Source organism: Mytilus galloprovincialis, chromosome 6 (assembly GCF_965363235.1).
Source record: "Mytilus galloprovincialis chromosome 6, xbMytGall1.hap1.1, whole genome shotgun sequence".
Lineage (NCBI taxonomy): Eukaryota > Metazoa > Mollusca > Bivalvia > Mytilida > Mytilidae > Mytilus > Mytilus galloprovincialis.
In genome coordinates, this window is record NC_134843.1 from 64,846,124 (window position 1) to 64,868,141 (window position 22,018).

General features: G+C 32.2%; 3 long non-coding RNA genes across 4 annotated transcripts in view; 2 read left to right on the plus strand and 1 right to left on the minus strand.

The window, feature by feature from the left end:
- Positions 1-17,719, minus strand: LOC143080104 (uncharacterized). Its single transcript, XR_012979621.1, has 4 exons — positions 17,423-17,719; positions 15,868-15,938; positions 2,907-2,971; positions 1-552 (listed from the first exon to the last, which is right to left on the minus strand). It is a non-coding gene; the product is annotated as an uncharacterized LOC143080104 (long non-coding RNA).
- LOC143080103 (uncharacterized) lies at positions 9,130-14,592 on the plus strand. 2 transcript variants are annotated; one of them, XR_012979620.1, is made up of 3 exons: positions 9,130-9,345; positions 10,821-10,891; positions 12,692-14,592. It is a non-coding gene; the product is annotated as an uncharacterized LOC143080103 (long non-coding RNA). The 2 variants fall into 2 exon arrangements; XR_012979619.1 differs by lacking the exon at positions 9,130-9,345 and having other exon boundaries at positions 9,352-10,891.
- Positions 16,262-22,018, plus strand: part of LOC143080105 (uncharacterized) — a 13,492-nt gene continuing 7,735 nt past the window's right edge. Inside the window, exon 1 of the long non-coding RNA XR_012979622.1 lies at positions 16,262-16,347. This is a non-coding gene — a long non-coding RNA (uncharacterized LOC143080105). The remainder of the gene's footprint in view (positions 16,348-22,018) is intronic.

A 22,018-nucleotide genomic window follows, 5' to 3' on the forward strand; every position in this document is an offset into this window, starting at 1 on the left:
CACATTAAATAAATTTTAATTTCAGGCTACTGTCTGATTAAAAGTACACACATACAACAGCAATATGTTTGTCATGTGTCCAATTAAGATTATGAATGATTACTGAAAGATACAAATAGAATTGAATTTGACCTTAAACGTCTGGAAAAATTATAGCTGGAAACTTTGGTACACGTCTTTGAATATTATAGTAAGTAAGACATTCTGCACATTGTAAGTGACAATTTTGTACATTTGTACAATATTCACACTTTAAGGATTTGTAAATCTTATCCTCATATATATGTATATATTCTGGATCATATCCTCCTAATACATGATGTAATAGCTGCTGATACTTGTTTGGAGTTATTTAGAGTCCCACACATACACGTAGAAGCACTATACATAACACTTTTTTCAATGTTGTAGAGCATTCAGTTTCCTTTCCGACGTCAACTTGTATTTCCAAACTAACAAGAGAACAAATGAGTTGTGTTGTTATAATTGTTTATCGCAACATGTACACACAATATTGGTGTTTCAGTTTTTCTCTAAACCAGGAAATGTTGCCTGAAAAAGAAAGAAAATAAAACTTCAACACCCTATTTTAAAGTTTCTTCGATACATTAAGTATGAATAAAAGGAGGAGTGAGGTACATGTCAATGAACCAGCAATCTAACCACATCCTGAATGTCAAAACACCTGTTCAACAAAATAATGTATAGTTTAATAATATCGTTCGAATCGATTTCTGAACAAATGAGTTCAGATCATTTAAACTTCCAAATATTTGCACTTAACACCAAAATCTACACACAATAAAAATCAATAGAAATTAAGCAACGACAAATATTGACAATCACTCATCTTGATATACAATAATGAATCACAAGAACCAAAATTTCTAAGTCGTTGATTACGAGAAACGACAAAGCAACACAGGCACTAATATCTTGACAGTCACTCATCTAAATATACAGTTAAGCAACACTAGCACTGAGATCCTGTTCGTCACTCAGCTTCAGATACAATAATGCATCTATGCACAGAGATCTCACAGTAACTCATCAAGAGATACAGTAAAGTAAAACAACACCGAAATATTGACAGTCATTCATCTTCGGATACAGAAAAGAATTACAAGCACCGAGATCTCGCAGTCACTGATCTTGAGAAACAGTAAAGCAACACAAAACCAGAGATCTTTTAATAGTCACTCATCAGGATATGAAGTACAACAGAACAAGCAATGAGACTCACAGTCACTAATTTTGATAAACAATAAAGCAGCACAAACGCTGCGATCTCTACAGTCACTCATCTTGAGAAACAATAAAAAAAACAGAAGCACCAAGATCTTGACAGTCACTCATCTTGAGAACCAGTAATACAACGGAAGCACCAAGATCTTGACAGTCACTCGTCTGGAGAAACAGTAAAACAACAGAAGCACCAAGATCTTGACAGTCACTCATCTGGGGAAACAGTAAAACAACAGAAGCACCAATATCTTGATAGTCACTCATCTTGAGAAACAGTAAAACAACAGAAGCACCAAGATCTTGACAGTCACTCGTCTGGAGAAACAGTAAAACAACTGAAGCACCAAGATCTTGACAGTCACTTGTCTGGAGAAACAGTAAAACAACAGAAGCACCAATATATTGACAGTCACTCATCTTAAGAAACAGTTAAACAACAGAAACACCAAGATCTTGAAAGTCACTCGTCTGGAGAAACAGTAAAACAACAGAAGCAATAAGATCTTGACAGTCAGTCGACTGGAGAAACAGTAAAACAACAGAAGCACCAAGATTTTGACAGTCATTCGTCTGGAGAAACAGTAAAACAACAGAAGCACCAAGATCTTAACAGTCACTCGTTTGGAGAAACAGTAAAACAACAGAAGCAGCACGATCTAAACAGTCACTTGTCTGGAGAAACAGTAAAACAACAGAAGCACCGAGAACTTAACAGTCACTTGTCTGGAGAAACAGTAAAATAACGGAAGCACCAAGAACGTAACCGTCAGTTATATTGAGACGTGTTCTAACACCACAAGCACCGATACCTTGACAGCCACTCAACTTAAAGATGTTCATACGCCACAAGCATCGAGAACTTGACGGTAACTTACTTGAGATATTTTCATACACCACGAGCATCGCGATCTTGACAGACACATATCCTGAGATATTGGCAAACACCCTCCACAAGCAATGAGATCATGACGATCATTCAATGAACCACAAGCACCTTTGTCTGTATGGAAATATATTCTTTGATTAAAACACATTAATTGTCTCTGCAAAGATACTAGGCAAGTTATTTTAAAGTTGGACTGTATTATAGATGAGTACATTGTAAACGTTTGTGCACACGCAACACTAGTTTACAAAATGTCATGCCGGTAGCAAAACCGTCTATCTAGACTAATAGTATGTGTTATGTTCTTCTTTTTATCTGTGTATATGTATTTCTCGTAGGGGTCGGGTCTTCGTTGTTGTGGTCTGATGTACGAAGGAAAGCGATATTCAGGTATAACAATACGATTTTTCAAATTTCTTTTCCAGTTGCTTTTGTTACCTAGTAATATTTTCAACCACAGACGACACATATACTTCCATAAATTGCTCTGTTAATGAGTTTTGAAGATGATCACTTTTGTAAACACATATAGTATCTGATTGTTATTTTTTTTAGAAAACAGAAGATATGAACATAAGAGTTACACTATTTAAAGAAATTAATATTTAAGAGCTGCCAGGTTAAAAAAACAAACAAAGAAAATTATTTGGACCTTTGAAAAGGCCTCAAAATATAGATATACAAATATTCAACAAATATAGTTGCACAATTATAGTTACTAATGTTATAATGTTTTCTGTTTGTTTTTCATTTGAAAATGATTAATAAGGATTACCTATCTTTTGAGTTCGTGTAGATTGGTCATCTGGTCAGTCTCCTCATCCAAATCATCTTGGTAACCTGAAATACAATATTTAAATCAATTTTAAAAAAGTACATGTAATGTATGGAACATATTTTTACATCGCGATGACCGTGAGGGCATTCTGATGTATTGCTATTGCCTAGATTTCCATTACGTAACTTTCGTTTCGGGTTTGTAACCGATCTTTAAACATGATAAATACGCGCACATAAACGAGTGCAAAATAAAATTCCTTGTAATGTAAAGTAAAAAATCCTTTAAATATCTATGCACAAAGCATGCGGAAGATATCTCAAGAACATGTTGCGGCAATCCCGGCAATGACCGGTAACTCTGCATAGAAGATTGTGTTTGCGGGAAGAATGCCTATTCATATATCCAATCCTTTAGAAAAAAAATCGAATGTCTACAGAAGAGTGTCCACCATACAATTGCACTGCACTATTTTTAGAATAGTAAAATATAATAATATACAAATGGATGAAAATTATATATACATGTAACTGATATATTAATATAAGATATAACAACAAACCAGTGTATACTGATTTGTATCACTACAATATAATAGTTATTACATGATTTTGAATTTCCTGTCATTTCTTCATCATCCACGCTCGAACTTGTCTCAGAAAAAAAATTATCTCTGTACATTAACCTCAGTATCAGGTATAGAGATGTGATTTCTTTCTGTGGCAAGTGCTTTTGACCATCCACGAGAACTTGCGGTCATCCGATGTTCAGTACTTCAGTTCTTTAATTATACGAGTCACAGAGACAAATAACTAATATAGGATCCAAACAAACTACAATACACATCTCTTCATTTTCATATTAATTCATGTTTCAAGATACACATTTTGCGTAAAAACATAATAAATGCAAGCGCCATGCAAGTATTGGGATGTTCACACTAGAATGAAATTAGCTTCTTTGTTATTCATACCAAACCAAAATATTTTATAGAGTCTTGTACAACACAGTTTGACCTCCAAAAGAGTGTCTCGGATTTTTTCTATTGTATTTCATTCTCTCATTAACCTTCAACGAAGTTTGCAACCTCAATTCATAAGAGATCTCTTAAGGTAGCACTACAGTCTAACAGTGATTTTTTTAAGATATTTTTTTTATCACATAATTTTAAAGTAAGTATTATTCTGCACAGTTTGTAAAAATCCAAAAATCAATTTTCAAATCACAACAGGGAGTAAATTGATAATGAAATTATGTAAATAAAAGCACATGGTAATTAATCTAAATATATAGGCATTTAGGAGAGTTTAATATGTCAATCATCTGTTAATGCCAGTGTCCAGCTGTTAATCACTGACCACAAGAAGAATAGTGTGGTCTTATCTCATTGTATCATGTGTATTGCAACAAAGTAATCTATATAGCTTTGAAGTAAACAGTGAAAAGGGAAAGTTATTAAAAAGGAGAAAATCTAAAGGGAAAAAAATCTTACTAAAATGAACAAAACTATATATATAAGGATAAGAGTGTGAAAGTATCTTTGAAAGCCTCTGACAAACTTTAAACATTTAAGGTTCTTACTACAAACAAGAAGTATATGTCTCTGAATCTGTCTTTTGTTAGGAGTTTCAGGCACTTTAACCAATTTTAAGTTTATGTGAAATTTTTAAATTCCATAAAACTGAAGAATCATGTGAGGCAGTCTATTTCCAGCAAGGGGGATCAGGTCTTGATCTTTTTTGGGACATGTCTTTTATTGCATAATTTTAATGTTCTAGCTAATTTCATAGTATATTTCTTTTTAAAATACAAATGAAATCATTCTTTATAGTAAATATAATGATGTTAAAAATTGTTTTTATGCAGCTGGTCATTCCTGTTATTCTCTTATCTTAGACTGTCTGGAGAGAGGCGGAGCTTTGTCTATATTTTAAAATTGCTACATCACAGATGTTGGTCAAATCTGTGACGTCAAACTCCCGCCAAATGCTAAGTTAGTGTTGGTCAGTGCACATATAATTCAAAATTTACAGTATTAGAGCATCAAAGACACAAAGTGTGTGGTTATATTGATAAAATAATGGTGTCAGGACACTCCTGGGGTGTTCTCAGTGGAACTTTTGTTTTAATGATGCATTTATAGGGGTTCTAAGGGGGAAATTCAGTTTTTAGGTAATTTCTCTGAACAATTTTCATGAGAATTGTTAGCAAAAAATGAAAATAGAAACTTCATTGGTACCCCTTTTGGTTTGACTTTGATATATGTGATTAAAGGGAGTATTTTCTACAATACCGTGTCCCAGTTTTTGGATAATTTGTTTCTAAATGAATTTATAGTTGTCCAAAGATGAAAGGTGAAATGAGGTGTGGTACCCAGCAGTTAAATCAATATATCTTCTTACTGGAGGCATATATCAAAAATCTGAGACATGGTTTTGTTTATAGTGTATAATGGTTGATTAAAGCGATGAAAACAAATTTTCACTACCATTTGACCTGAATGTGTCATTTTCATCCGAGTTGGAAGACCACTTTTTTGGCAATTAAGGAGCTATAGTTTGAGATTAATCATACCAAAAATTAATTTATTTACCGATTAAGAAGAATTAATATTTCACCTCTATAATGAGCTAAAGATTTTAAAAATCCCTTGAGTAGTTTTTGAGAAATTAATCTTTAAAGACTGTTGGTTGGAGTCAGAAAATTCTGACTGTAGTGCTACCTTAATTTAATTAGATACCAGTATACAATTTGTTCCATTGATGTTTTTGGAAATCTAAGACAAAATTTTGAAGATAACTGGTCAAGGAACAATATGTGTGAAAATCAGGAATATAGGGGCACTCATCTAGGAGCTAATTTCATTTAAAACTTCATTTTCATGATAACAATGAATGTGTGACAATTGATTAAATAAGGATTTTCCTACTTGCACCCCATTAAATTCAATATAATTCACACATGTAAAATATGGAGATACTTCAGGATTGGCCTTTTAATTATCATATATCAATTAGGTTTTGACCAGTAAGAAAGCATTCCATTTCAGCTATTCTAAATATATAATGGAAATGCACACCCTATGCATCGAAAATCAGATCTGGCGGGAGATGTTATATCATTATTGACCTTGCTATAACTTAAGTCAGTTGCTACTGATATGGCCAAAACTGCGCCCACCAGGATAAACCTACTATTAATGATCTCAAAAGTGTCAGTAGTTATAAAGCTATGAAATGATTATATTGATTAACCACAATGTACTGCCTACATATTCTTATCTTGTATCAGTAAGACTAATTATCATCAAAACTCATTATAAGTGCAAGATATGTAAAGAAATACCAAGAAGTAACAAAAAAAAAGCTGAAAATGAAATTTAGATAAAATGTAGTTGCCTTTGTACAAATAATTTCTCATATTTTCGGAGGGAAAAATTTGACCGCCGACCCCTAAAATGAAAATGTTTTTGTACCCTTTCCCTAAAAAAATGTGTTTGAAGAAATTTTCTTTTTCTAAATTGTGGTTCAATTTACATTGTAAGAGACATCCATACACTTAAACACAAACTATTGTCTGAAACTAGAAAATGCTTGTTTTGGCACCTGATTCCTGAACGGTTTGGACAATTAACCCCAAAATGAATCCTATCCTTTTACGTATGGTATTGAACCTTGTAGTACAATTTTCGAGCAATGAAAATACTTAAACACAAGTTATTGTCCTGAAACTCGAAAAATGCTTGTTTTTGGCCCCCTTTTTGGCCCTTTTTTTTCCTATAGGTATGTAACCATCACCTCCCATATACAATCCCAACCTCCCTTCTGTGGTTTTGATTTTATACAGATCCGAACACTTAAACTAAAGTTATTGTCCGGAACCCAAATGTTCTTCGGACGACGACGTGATAGCAATATACGAACGTATTTTTTTTTTTGCAGTCATATGACAAATGTATGAAATCGATAAAAAATTCTTCATAGAAATTCAGTGTCAGCAGCAGTCAATTTTAAGAGCTCAAGTCCATATGATTATTTTCCAGTATGCCGGAGGATTTCTTGGCTAATATTATCATAATTTATGTGCAAACAAAATGATAAGGATTGTCAAATCAGACAAGCAAAAATTCTCAAGAGATTGTCCTTATCAATAATCAAATAGTGTATAATATTTCAAGTATTTGTTTCAATACTATAAAAAAAATTATAATAACAACTTAATGCTATTATAGTTTATCATTAACTAATGCTATGTGCTGTGCTACATATATTCAATACATAATTCTTGAGCCCTCATATTCTTGATAACATACCCGGCCACGTCTACTTGTATTTTTTGTCTATCTGATGAGTTAAGCCTTTTTCAACTGATTTTTATAGTTCGTTCTTATGTTGTACTTTTATACCACTGTCCCAGGTTAGGGGGAGGGTTGGGATCCCGCTAACATGTTTAACCCCGCCACATTATTTATATATGTGCCTGTCCCAAGTCAAGGGCCTGTAATTCAGTGGTTGTCGTTTGTTTATGTGTTACATATTTGTTTTTCGTTCATTTTTTTTTACATAATAAGGCCGTTAGTTTTCTCGTTTGAATTGTTTTACATTGTCTTATCGGGGCCTTTTATAGCTGACTATGCGGTATGGGCTTTGATCATTGTTGAAGGCCGTACGGTGACCTATAGTTGTTAATGTTTGTGTCATTTTGGTCTTTTGTGGATAGTTGTCTCATTGGCAATCATACCACATCTTCTTTTTTATAAATACTAGTTTTTAGATTTCAAATTGATATAAAAATTGAGAAACCACAAGCGGTGCGGTAAATACTGTCCATCGATCTTAACAATGATAAACCACATTACTTTAATCCACTCATAAACCAAAGAATGGCTAATTAATTCATCCCTTAGTATCTTCAACCTCCTTTTTATCAACACGTTTATTTATTTTAGAAATGTTCTAATGTTTGAATCTCTTGTCAGTTCAAACACATGTATATACAGTGTACTAAATACAAGTTCATTTTTCTTTTTTCCCTCACTTTTTTAAATATAAATAAATTCAAATTTGAAATAAAATAGAAAAATAAATATATTTCATGAATGCAGTGACCCTTGTATATAGGTGGGAATCTCAGAGAAGAGAACAAAGAAATTTACGATACTACATCATGTAGGCATATATTTATTTCCCAAAATGGTTTATTCCACTCGCAAGATTAATAGCATTTGCTATTTCATAAAACAAAAAGAAATTTCCTAACAATTATATTCAATTTCTTCAAAATAATCTTTTGTTATACGAATTTGATTTGTCATATAAAAGTTGCGTTTATCATTGACGCTAGTATTACAACTAAATAGTGTGTACATTAAATGGATGTCTACGAGAAAACCATGCAAAATCAAAAAAAAATTATGAAAGGGGTTGTGGAATTTTCAGCTGATTTTGGGTTCCTAGTAAAGTATTAAGTACATCTAATAGTTCTATGGTTAGAAAATGACAATTTATCTCAAATTATGTGAATACAGGGCAATTCTAGTTTAGTACCAAATTTGCTGGAAAATGTTGTTGAAAATGGACATTTTTGGGTTTTTTTTATTGAATAGTTCAAAGTATTATATGACAAAAAAAATTGTTTGGCCTTAAAATTCAGACTTTCTACTAAAATAAACTGTAATTTGGATCTTATTTCAACCTTTATTTTTGTTTTTATTTTTATTGACATAATTGTGTTTTTCTTAAATTTGAAATCAGCCTGTACTGAAAATGTCCATAAAACCTCAAAAGTCACTCAAATTGAAAAAATATTTTGTTAAACGTTATGGTTCACTACAAACTAGTATTCCTTAACGGGATTTTGGTTGCAAATTGATATAAGCTTATTTGAATAAAAGATGAAAAACTGAAAAATATAGCTAAAATTATCTCCCTTTATAAAACTCTTCACAATAAAAGGTAGATTTAGTGTCAATAACAGAAGGAGGGAAATCAACAAATGTGCAGAAGGATAGGAAATAATGATATTTTTGATGAATATGATGTAGCCAAAAACTGATTTTTATTGAAAGAGTGTAACAAAGACATAGCAAACCATGTGGCAAAGACATTCCCACTGCCACTGGGATAAGTCTGATCCTGATCAGAGAGTCTAGACATGACACAGGGGCTTGTTACAATTGCCGGGTTTACTATCCATACGTATGGATAGTAAACCCGGCAATTGTAACAAGCCCCTGTGGACATGACTCATGAGGCTAGACTATCACTATCATGTCTAGGTTTCAGACTCACATTTTAAAATGCATATGCTGCAAACATGGACAGGAGTTGGATTGCAGTAGACAAGAAGACAAAATGAGTTGCTGCCATCCTTTCATGACCCTTCCAAATCTAGCAACGGAAATTTCAAAGCAAAACTTCAGTTTCAGTTGGTTCTGGTAAGTTTGTTATTTTTTTTTTGTGGTTAGAAAAAGCAATTTGACACCATAAAAAGACCTACTGTAGAAACATCACATCTGATTCAAAACATAAATATCGGAAGAAGAGCATAGACCATTTCTCTTTGGGGAAAAAAAGGGGGGGGGTATTTACATAATTTTCTTGAAGCAAACACTGATTTAATTTTCATTGACATACATTTATAATGATTTAAAATTCTTCTGAAACTAAAAGATTTATGTGTTTGCCTTCTAAATTTTAATAGAAAAACTTTTTTCTCTCTCAGTCTCTCAAGAATCATGATAAAATATATATTCTATTACAAAGCCCTCCGGTATCAGGTCTGTTCGCCCTGAGTTTGTTTGACAAATTGTCAATAGAGTCCATTGACTCTGGGTTTTTTTTCTCCTAATTTAAAAATAATGGTTGCTTCAAATCTCTTTTTTTTTTAAATACAACCCATTGAAATAGAAAACATTCAGTAGATACATGTAGATATAGGAAGATGTTGTATGAGTGCGAATGAGACCACTATCTATCCAAATAACAATTTATTAAAGTAAACCATTATAGGTCAATGTACTGCCTTCAACACAGAGCCTTGGCTCACACGGAAGAACAAGCTATAAACATGATAAAGGACCCCTAAATTACTAGTGTAAAAACCTTCGAACAGGAAAATCAATGGTCTAATTTATATATATAAAAAAAAAGGAGAAACGAGAAACACGTATAAATTACATAAACATGCGAAAACTACTGTACATTTATGCTAACTAAAAAGTATGTGTGTTAACCGCACTACCCTTACCTACCTTTATTTTTATCCCTACCCTAAAGATCTTTGTGACAGGTTTTGATTAAGCACTGTTAAAGTCACAATATAGCTCCCAAAGAGTTGTGAATTTCCTGTCTTTATTCATTCCTTTACCAGTACTACATGTACATTGTACAATGCAGCTAGATTGATACAATATATGGTTCTCAATCTCAAAAAAATGTTTAACAATTATGAGCTGTTTTTTTTTCTCTCTAAAAATTGGTTACTGTGGGACTTTTTCTTTACATTTCCTTAGTGCAGGTCATGTATCACAGTTATAAACATGGAAAGAGAACTTGTACATGTCTACTTCTATCGTTAATAAAATAGAATCTGAATAGAATATGCATACAAATGTATTCCAAATTAAAGGGCCCAGAAGGGGCAACATGAGATTATAACATTACAGATTACTCAGATAAAACAAATTCAAAATAACAATACTGAAGAAATGAATTACTTGATGATGTGATTGATATCATAGCATTTATGACATTTACACAAATTAATTATCATATCTACAAAACTTTTTTTTTTTCAATGAACCAATGCATTATGTTAAGCCAACTTAATGTACAATGTACATGTAGATGTAACTCACTGTACTGATCATGCAAATGTACAAATATACAATATTTTATTTCTTATCAACAGGTTAATGTTGAAGATGGAAAAGCACAAAAATAATGTTAAAATGAAAGCAGATATGATAGGAGATCACATAGGTAAATATATGATATAATTGAACAAGTCATAACAAGAGACTACTAAATAGACAGCAAATAAGACCTGTGTTGTGGCATTATTTGTGAAATATAATCATATATAGAAATTGGAAATTCACCAGTTACATTTATTATTGTAAAAACATGATAAATAATCAATAAATTAGATTAACCCTTCAATTTTAACAATTTGGTGAACAAAAAGTAAACATAACACACAGAACACTCAAATTATTTTTTTATGATCAATTAAGGGCCATATCAGTACAGTTTACACAACAAAATTTTCATTACTCATCGTTGGAATTGTTCTCTTTATAAGAATTAAACCTAGAAAAAAATATGTTTTCTTGTCAGCTTGACACTGAGATCCTCATTTATGTATATATAGTATACATGCATTTATGGTAAACCTGAAGACTACATTTGTATTTTTCATTTTTGAAAAAAACACTTTTTCATTATTACAGCTATTTTCCTAATGTGTGTAGAGTAAAACTTTGGTAGGTTTGCTTGCTCTGTTTGTATAAATATTGATTCAAGCTTTGTAATTAAGGTTGATATCTTCAAACAATAAATATAGGCATATTTGAACCTTTATGGAGTACTTTTAAATTTGATTAGACGTTATGTCAATTGCAATTGTACAATATACAAACAAACCATGCAAGCTAACCGAAGTCTTAGATTTACATGCCTTAGGAAATTAGCTGTAAAATTAATTGTATATTTGTTTCCAATGCTTATTGTTTTACCAATTTCAAATGTTTTGGCTTGTTTTTAAATTGGTCTATATCAGCTATAGGGTCAAAAGGGTCCAAAGTTAAACTTGATTTCATAAAACAATTGAATAATTGGTGTTCTTTGATATTATGCAAAATAAAACGGTGTATTGTACTTTTTTGGGTTAAATACTTCTTATATGTTTAGATTTTTAATATTCATTTTCAAATTGCAAAAAAGATCATGGGGGCAAAAAAACCTTTGTTAGTTTATTAAAATATTATTGAAGATTTTTTTTCTATGCTAAATGTTATCATGCATTTAGCATGTTTAGATTTATGATTTGGGTTCAGTTTTCAAGTTGCTTCAAATTGGGGTCCAAACTTTAACTTTGTTTAAATTCATTAAAAATTGCATATATGCGGTTCTTTGATATTATAAATCTAATCATGTCTTTTAAAGTTTAGATTTTGGATATTGGCACAAGTCCAATTTCAAAATCATCAGTTCTTTTACCACATTTATTCTGTGTCAGAAACCTACATGTATGATGTGTCTAATAATTCATCACAATCCAAATTCTGAACTGTATCATGTGAATCAATTTTGAATGACTTATGTAGTGTCTATATACATGTAGTGCCCCCCTCCCAACCTGATGAAGGTGCAATTTCTGCATTTGTAATAGAATGTACCCTTGAGCTGTTTTATTCTCATTGTTGAAGGTTGCACAGAGGCATTACATTCATTTCATTTGAACTTTTGTGGATATTTGTCTTATTTGCAATCAATACTCATCTCCCTATTTTTGTATTGTCATAACGTCAAAAATACAAGATGAAATCTGCAAAATTTACTTCATTAAAATTAAGTTTGCTGCAGCTTGGAATAAGAAAAAAATCAAATTTAGGTCCATTTTTAGCTAGTAAACTTTATTTCTTATTCTATGTACTGGAATGTCAGAGTTGTGATAATCGAAACACATATTACATATAAGACAAAGTTGATAAGTAATTTCATTTTAGGAAATTTCAATCATTTAATGTATAACAATTGTTTTCTTATTATTTTTTACAGACATTTGGTGATCCAAAAATAACTGGAGTTCATGAAAGAAGACTGATTGCTGAGACACATTTTTGTTGATAAACATGTTTATGATGAAGAAAAACTTAGATAATATTACTGATACTTGAATAAGGCTCTGATCTGTCTTTGATTTTTCCTGTTGATGTTAAAAATTGCAAGCTCAAATAAAAATAAATTGAAATGGAACTCATATGCTTTGAAAAAAGGAAAAAAACGGCAATGTGAATCTCGCTGAAGTCTTGAAAACCACCTAGTCAACACACAGTTGCAACACAAATGAGAAGAGAGAGATAATTGCTAGGAAATAGAATGTTCTCACTGTCTCACCATCAGCAAGGCTTTCTCATCAGCGAATAAGAAGTCTAAAATTACTTCTGTATTAAAAGGTCATCAGTATTGAAGACAATCAAGAAGATTACAAATGTACTTGGCCATTTGATAAACATAATAATATTTTCATTGGTCAGAAATTGTTTCTTAGATTGACTAACTAGTTTTATTCATTGAATTATTAGTAAATTACCTTTCATAGTTCATGTAGTTACATGTATGTAAATTCTTATAAGATAGTATGGAAACAATTTAATACTTCCCTAAATTCTATACCTAATGCAACAATTGTCTTGTGCTGCTAAGTCAATTAGAATTAACTTTTATGTATGTTTATAATAATCTTATTCTTGCATGTAAGCACCATTAGTGTTATTGTATCACCTTCATTGATTGTTAAATATAATACTAATGCTATAAAAAATAATAACATTTATGATCATTTATACAGATTGAGATATTTAAAAATGTATCAATGCTAAAAGAGAATTTATAAATTTAGACCTTTTTTTAGGAGAATTTTAGAAAGTACTACAACAAAAGCAAACCAAGAGTATATGCTCAAATGCACTATTAACTCTCTCTCCAGATAACCAAATAGAGATATGTTTATATTTTATTAAATTGATGAAGTGTATGTTAGTTTAAATTAATATGTACATGCAATTTTAAGGTTTTAAAAATCATCATTTTTATTGGATTATCTCCCTTTGTACAATAGAAATTCAGATTTTATCCACACTGCCTCAGGTACTCATGATCAAAATGACTTATATGGTAACCAGCGTGCAAGTAAAAGGTTGCAACCTGTCTTAATTTTAGTTGTCAGACACAACTTCTGAATGTCAATACTTAAGATTTTTCAATATGATGAACTTGACATTGAATTTCATATCATTTTTCAGTAACCAGAATACAACTTTAGTAATTAGCAAGCTGCAATAACCAAAAATGGGATTACTAGGAAGAAATGAATGGATTTTACTCTTTAAAGTAATAGGGACAAGTGTACTAAAGGAATTTGGAATAAAAAAAAATACCAAAAAAAAAATTGTCTTTGGTAGCTCCCCCCTTTTTAAAGCCTTATGCTTACTATTGTTTGTGACACAAAAATCCATTTCACTTTGAATTTTCTATTTGATTTACCTATATTGCATGTTACAATCTGTATAATTTAAGTATTTATTTTTGAATGCTTGGTTTCATTAAAATATGAGACTTTCCTCAATTTATTGCGAAAATACAAACAAAAAGGGGGGGGGGGAGGCTATCTAAATGATCAATAAAATCTATAAAATTAATTTGCAACCGAAATCCCTTCAAAATATTTTGAACCAAAGAAAATGCAAAGCATTTCTGAAATTTAGGGTAAATTCAAGCGACTTTTGGGCTGTAGTGTCTGTTTTAGTGTGATTAGATGAAAAGGCCATATTTTTTATCATTTTATGTGTTTTGCCACACCCTTATTTTCTATATATATCATTATGTTTAATAAAATTATGTGATTTATACTTCATACACATCCTATCTGTGCTATTAAAGTATTTAAACACTCAGAAGTATTATAGTATTTATTTCTATTTGAGAAATTTATGAAATCTATGCATTTCAGTAAATGCATCTATAAATAAACTCGAAAATACCCTAAATCCCTATCGTTGCCATGGTTACCAGCAGTGTAAGGGCTTCAAACTTGCATGACTTTCATATGAGGTCAACCTGAACATGTCAGCAAAGTTTCATCAAAATCAAACAACTTTGCATGGAGCACCATCTGCATGGTTTTCTCATAGATGCCCATTTAAATACGACATTCTATTTTGTCTAACATAATTAAAAAAAAAGATACATATAATAATCTCGTGATTCATGAAAAATATTAAACTTGATATATTCACAAGTGCCTTAATAAGTGTAGATTGCTTAGACATAGCAGCAGCAAAATTATATAGCCATGATAGCAGCCCCTGTCAACAATCGAAAAACGTGTTTGTCACATATAGTAATTTGTTCAATATATTGCACTTCCATTTGGTAAATTGCAGACACAATGCGTTTTAAAGTTTGTCTTCTAGTCTTTGTTCGCTGTCTTTTTGCCATACACCAGACAAGTTTTGTATTTATAATTTCAAAAAAAACAAGAGGCATATGTAGAAATTATAATTATATTTTTTTTTATATAGATTAGACCGTTGGTTTTCCCGTTTGCATGGTTTTGGGTCCTTTATAACTTGTTGTTCTGTGTGAGCCAAGGCTCCGTGTTGAAGGCCGTGCATTGACCTAATTATAATGGTTTACTTTTTTAAACTGTTATAATTTGGATGGAGAGTTGTCTCATTGGCACTCACACCACATCTTCCTATATCTATAAATAACACTTCTCATAAAAAAATCTTATAAAATTGGATTTGTACACGAATACATTGATCGGCTTGGTGAGATAACCCCATCTGTTAGTTTTTTCAGAAAATATAAATGATGCACAAGAATCACTAGTTGAAAAAACAGAACTTTAAACTGAAAACATCTGTCGAAATATTTAAGTGAAAGTTCCTTCCGCTACAACATGACACTAGTCCAAATAATTATGACGTCTGGCAAGGCTATTTTAAAAAATAAATCTGGGACGCTCGTCGTAGGAAGGCGTCCCCGAAAAAGATAGCCTTGCCAGACAGGGGCAGACGTCATAATTATTTGGACTAACATGACACCATCTCTGGGAAGGCTTGTTACGACCATTCTCGATTATACAAAATAGTTACGTCTACAAAGTTACGTTTCTAATAACCTTTTTTCCATTACAAGAAAAATATGTATACAATATTTGTACTCACCTTTATCAGTTTTCTTTGAAACGTCCTCTTCGTAATATATTGACTACATTCTCAATATTGCCTTCCATGACCTGGAATCGAATTTGAATTTTGAACCAATGAGTATACGTCGCTTATTTTCAAAATTTTCAAACTTACTCTACTTCCGTTCCACTTTAAATGTTTGAAATACGTTTGGAAATATAGTTACAGAATATAAAAATGTTAGAACGCCATATGATAATCTTAAAACTTATAGACATATATTATGCATACTGAATATTTGTTTCGTATCAACAAATTACAAATTGAAAATTATTGATACTTGTGAAACCGTGTTAGTTAGTCATACACAATTTTTGGAATATACTGTATTGTGGAATTAAAAACAACAACAACAACAACAATACAAGCAAGTCTTACATCTTTTTGTGATACTTTGGGAAGACTTTACATTATTATGACAGAAGTTCAATTATGGAGATGGAACTAGTCAAAATGGTAAGTGTTTCTTTCATTCACAAAGTGTCTTTATAAAAATAAATGTTTAATTCTCAAAATATCTTAACTAATACAATAATTAAACCAGTAAATCATCATTTCGACTTCGCCCTTTCTAAATTATGTGAACATGGGGGGATTTTCAAAGGGGGTTCCAACCCAGGAAAAAGGGGGAAGGGTTCCAAATAAAAGTTCCCATATAAATGCATGGATCGTCCAAAACCAGGGGTTCCGAACCTCTACCCCCCCTTTTTGGACCCTGAACTGGTATAACAAATCCAATATAAATCTTTTAACTGATAAATTTCGGTTCGCATTTCATTTTGAAGTTTCTTAATTCTTGACTTATATCATACAGAAAGTAATATCATAGTTTTCGTTGTCATTATACGAAATTGTCAATTATGTTTAGTGATTTTTAGTCCAAAAAGACATTTTAAAGAGAAGCGAAAGATTCCAAATTGACATTCAAACTCGTAGGTTGACAAATACACTGACAATGACATGGCTATAAAGAAAAACAGACAAACAACAGAACACAACCCTGAAGACTGAGCAACACGAACCTCCCCACCAGTTAATTTTATAACTTATATATAATTATGTATTTGAATATCATTTGTTTAATATGAATAAAACTTTTGGCCATAAAAAAATATATATTAATTAAAAAAAAGAAGGAAGAACATTAATAAAAATGTCTGCTCTAAGGCAGAAACGGAAGAATCAAAATAATCAGTTTATCATACGTCCGTGAAGTTCTGCACTACATGTACATGTATGCTATAAAATTAAAATACTTTCAGCATGTTTTTATTCACACCATAATCATGATCGTCTATTGTATTATTATTATCAGAAATAGTATTATCATGATTATACATGTTATATTATTATTTTTGTTGTTCTTGACCAGACACACGGGTATTGATATATAATTATTTTTACAAATTCATTTATTCAATTAATACTTATTGAAGTTTTAAAACATCTATGAGAATATTTTAAGGTTAACAAAAAAACTATTAAAATAATATCTTCATGAATTTGAATGTTAAAAATAGTATATACCTACCTTCATTAAGAATTCCAAGAGTAAAATAGCTGTGTATAGGTTTCACAAACAAACCGTGTGCTGTATTTTGGCGGGAGACACACGCTATAAATTACAAACACCGTTTAGACAGCTAGAAAACCATATGGTTCATACACATGGATTGAGAGATATAATAATAAATGTTCTTCGAGATATGAGGCTTCCAACTGTGAAGTGTTACAACGACATTTCTTATCGGATGAAATACTTCTTAAGAAAGATGAAATAATGGCTCTCAAAATTAGGAGAGGCAGGAAAAACTGCACCCCCCCTTTTTTTGCCCCCAATTTTTTTTTTTTTTTTTTTTAAACAAATGAAAGTTGACACTGAATTGGTTATAGAAACTGTTTTTTTTTTTTTGTATTTTCGCTTGTCGCTTTCAGAAGCTCATTGAATAAATACGTTCATAACGGTAGAGGACAGATAGCAAATGTAATTTGTTTAAACGTTACCGCACGCTGTTCCTACAACCCATAGGATTTAAAAGAGAATCTTCGAAATTTCCTCCGCTAAAATAAAGAAAAAATGTTAGCAAGCACTATCTAACCACTATAAAAACAAATTCAGAATATGTGTTCAATTATGTTCTATAGGTCTTGGTCATATGCATAGTAATATCTTGTAAATTTAAGGATTGAAACAACAAAACTAAGTGTAAATAAAAACGGATGTCCAACGTTACATTTTTGAACAACTTTTTTAACTGTTATGTCATGTATATCTGTATGTAGCGAGATCCTATTTCTTTATATCTGATCTTCCTGAAACTTGGCGGGAACAATGACATGTGTCGGTTCTTTGTGACATTAAAGTCGTCATTTTGTCAATTTTCATTTGGCTCGGCGGCTGCATATTAAGCTGGAATAAGAAAAATGTCCATCGATGTTTTTCGCTAACCCAACGACTGAAAGTGAGATATATCAGAAAAATGTCAATAAAGTGAAATAAAAATAATAACTTTTTACAAAAGTACGTAATGACATAATTTGCCTCATTGTTCGTGATACAGTCGTTTTTCAAGCGGTTGTCATTTGGTCCAAGTTAATTTTCTATTTGTTATAGCAATTAATGTGGGGTTTTTTACCTGATAAAAACCTCGCTTTTTTCTGACGTTATAAATAAATGTTCTTGATAAATAAACAAATCGTGTGGTGAAATTTGCCAAAAAATATCAAAGGCTGTCAAAAATAAGAATGGTGCATGATGACAGACTCGGAACATAGATTCGACACAGATTGTTAACAGACTCGGAACATAGATTCGACACAGAATGTTAACAGACTCGGAACATAGATTCGACACAGATTGTTAACAGACTCGGAACATAGATTCGACACAGATTGCTAACAGACTCGGAACACATGTAATATGACACAGATTATTGACAGACTTGGAACATAGATTTGACACAGATTGTTGACAGACTCGGAATAAAGATTCAACACAGATTCTTGACAGACTTGGAATATATTAGATTTGACACAGTTTATTGACAGACTCGGAACATAGATTTGACGCAGATTGTTGACATACTCTGAACACATTAGATTTGACACAGATTATTGACAGACTGGAAACATAGATTTAACACAGATTATTGACAGACTCGGAATATAGATTCTACACAGATTCTTGACAGACTCAGAACATATTAGATTTGACACAGATTATTGATAGACTCGGATCATATATTTGACACAGATTGTTGACATACTCTGAACACATTAGATTCGACACAGATTGTTGACAGACTCGGAACATATTCGATTTGACACAGATTGTTGACAGACTCGAAACATAGATTTGACACAGATTATTGACAGACTTGGAATATAGATTTGACGTAGATTGTTGACATACTCTGAACATATTAGATTCGACACAGATTGTTGACAGACTCGGAATATAGATTCGACACAGATTCTTGACAGACTCGGAACATATTAGATTTGACACAGATTCTTGACAGACTCGAAACATAGATTTGACAGATTCTTGACAGACTCGGAATATAGATTTGACGCAGATGGTTAACAGACTTGAGCTCGGAACATATTAGATTTGACACAGATTGTTGACAGACTCGGAACATAGATTTGACACAGATTGTTGACAGACTCGGAACATAGATTCGACCCAGATTGTTGTCAGACTTGGAACATAGATTTGACACAGATTGTTGACAGACTCGGAATAAAGATTCAACACAGATTCTTGACAGACTTGGAATATATTAGATTTGACACAGTTTATTGACAGACTCGGAACATAGATTTGACGCAGATTGTTGACATTCTCTGAACACATTAGATTTGACACAGATTATTGACAGACTGGAAACATAGATTTAACACAGATTATTGACAGACGCGGAACATAGATTTGACGCAGATTGTTGACATACTCTGAACACATTAGATTCGACACAGATTCTTCACAGACTCGGAATATAGATTCTACACAGATTCTTGACAGACTCAGAACATATTAGATTTGACACAGATTATTGATAGACTCGGATCATATATTTGACACAGATTGTTGACATATTCTGAACACATTAGATTCGACACAGATTGTTGACAGACTCGGAACATATTCGATTTGACACAGATTGTTGACAGACTCGAAACATAGATTTGACACAGATTATTGACAGACTTGGAATATAGATTTGACGTAGATTGTTGACATACTCTGAACATATTAGATTCGACACAGATTGTTGACAGACTCGGAATATAGATTCGACACAGATTCTTGACAGACTCGGAACATATTAGATTTGACACAGATTCTTGACAGACTCGAAACATAGATTTGACAGATTCTTGACAGACTCGGAATATAGATTTGACGCAGATGGTTAACAGACTTGAGCTCGGAACATATTAGATTTGACACAGATTGTTGACAGACTCGGAACATAGATTTGACACAGATTGTTGACAGACTCGGAACATAGATTTGACACAGATTGTTGACAGACTCGGAACATAGATTCGACACAGATTGTTGTCAGACTCGGAACATAGATTTGACACAGATTGTTGACAGACTCGGAACATAGATTTGACAAAGATTGTTGACAGACTTGGAACATAGATTTGACACAGATTGTTGACAGACTCGGAAGATAGATTTGACACAGATTGTTGACAGACTCGGAACATAGATTTGACACAGATTGTTGACAGACTCGGAAGATAGATTTGACACAGATTGTTGACAGACTCGGAACATATTTGATTCGACACAGCTTGTTGACAGACTTGGAACATAGATTTGACACAGATTGTTGACAGACTCGGAACATACATTCGACACAGATTGCTGACAGACTCGGAACATACATTCGATACAGATTAAATCTTGCTATTTTTATTATCAATTATAGCTTTAATCGATTTATTGTTGCTAGAGGCAAACACTTTTCATTCAAAATGCCAATGAAATGTTCTATTTTGAGACACCAAAACAGTCCTCTATATGCAATGATATGTAAAAGGCGAAGTTTTCGTTACATTGCGGAAGTACCATGAAATAGATATACTAGTAGATCCTTTTAATATATTGCTGGGAAACCGTTTACCTTTATCCCATTTTTCCTTCCTACATTTCTTACGACAATACAGAATTTTAAGGTGAATTAAGGGTAAATGTTTTAAATAGATTTCCGCTATTTGAGGTAATTCATGGTACAAATATATCACAAAAATTTACAAATTTAACTAATCGATGACAAAATTTCAGAAAAATACTCTTTGATGTCCCTTTTTTTGGTGTAACGTCGTGTTGTATGAACATCGTGCACAACGCCTTAGCGCATTAATATCCTTTATTTGCGAAATATATGAGTAAGGTACGTATGGGGTGTGAAAATGAAAATTAGACAGCAACCCAATGACACGAACAGCGAAAAGACACGTTGATACTGACATACAAATGTACGATTAACAGGACAATCAGTCATAATAAAAACCAAAACTACACATTGAAATGTACAAATGACAAAAGACAACTAATTGCAAGCGTTTGAACAGTTGATAGACTTGAACTAGTTTTATTTTAGGAACTTCATAACACTAATATAATGTCGAACAATGGACAAACAAATGTAGAAATATTCAATATTCGGTCACTGCACGTCAGAAACATATCAACGTGTATGCATGAGGCTTGAAAACAGTCGAAGGGCGAGGTTTACCGAGCTGTTCAACTGTTTTGTGTCGAATACAGCAAGTTGATATCTAACGAACCCAAAATTTTGAAGAAAAATGACGTGGTCACGTTGTTTATGTCCGCCGGAAGTTTATTCCGGATATGAAACACAAATGATGTGTACATGAACCAACGACAACCACTGACTTACAGGCTCCTTCCTGGCTTGGGACAGGCACATACAGAATGTGCAGGGTTAAACTATAGTTTGAAGGCGCAAACCTTGAACAGTGATGTAACAAACATGACAGAGCAACATTAGAAAACAAAAATGTGTCCATAACACAATGATGCCCAAATCCGCCCCATCATTTTCTATGTCCAATGGACCGTGAAAATGTGAAACAATCTCTA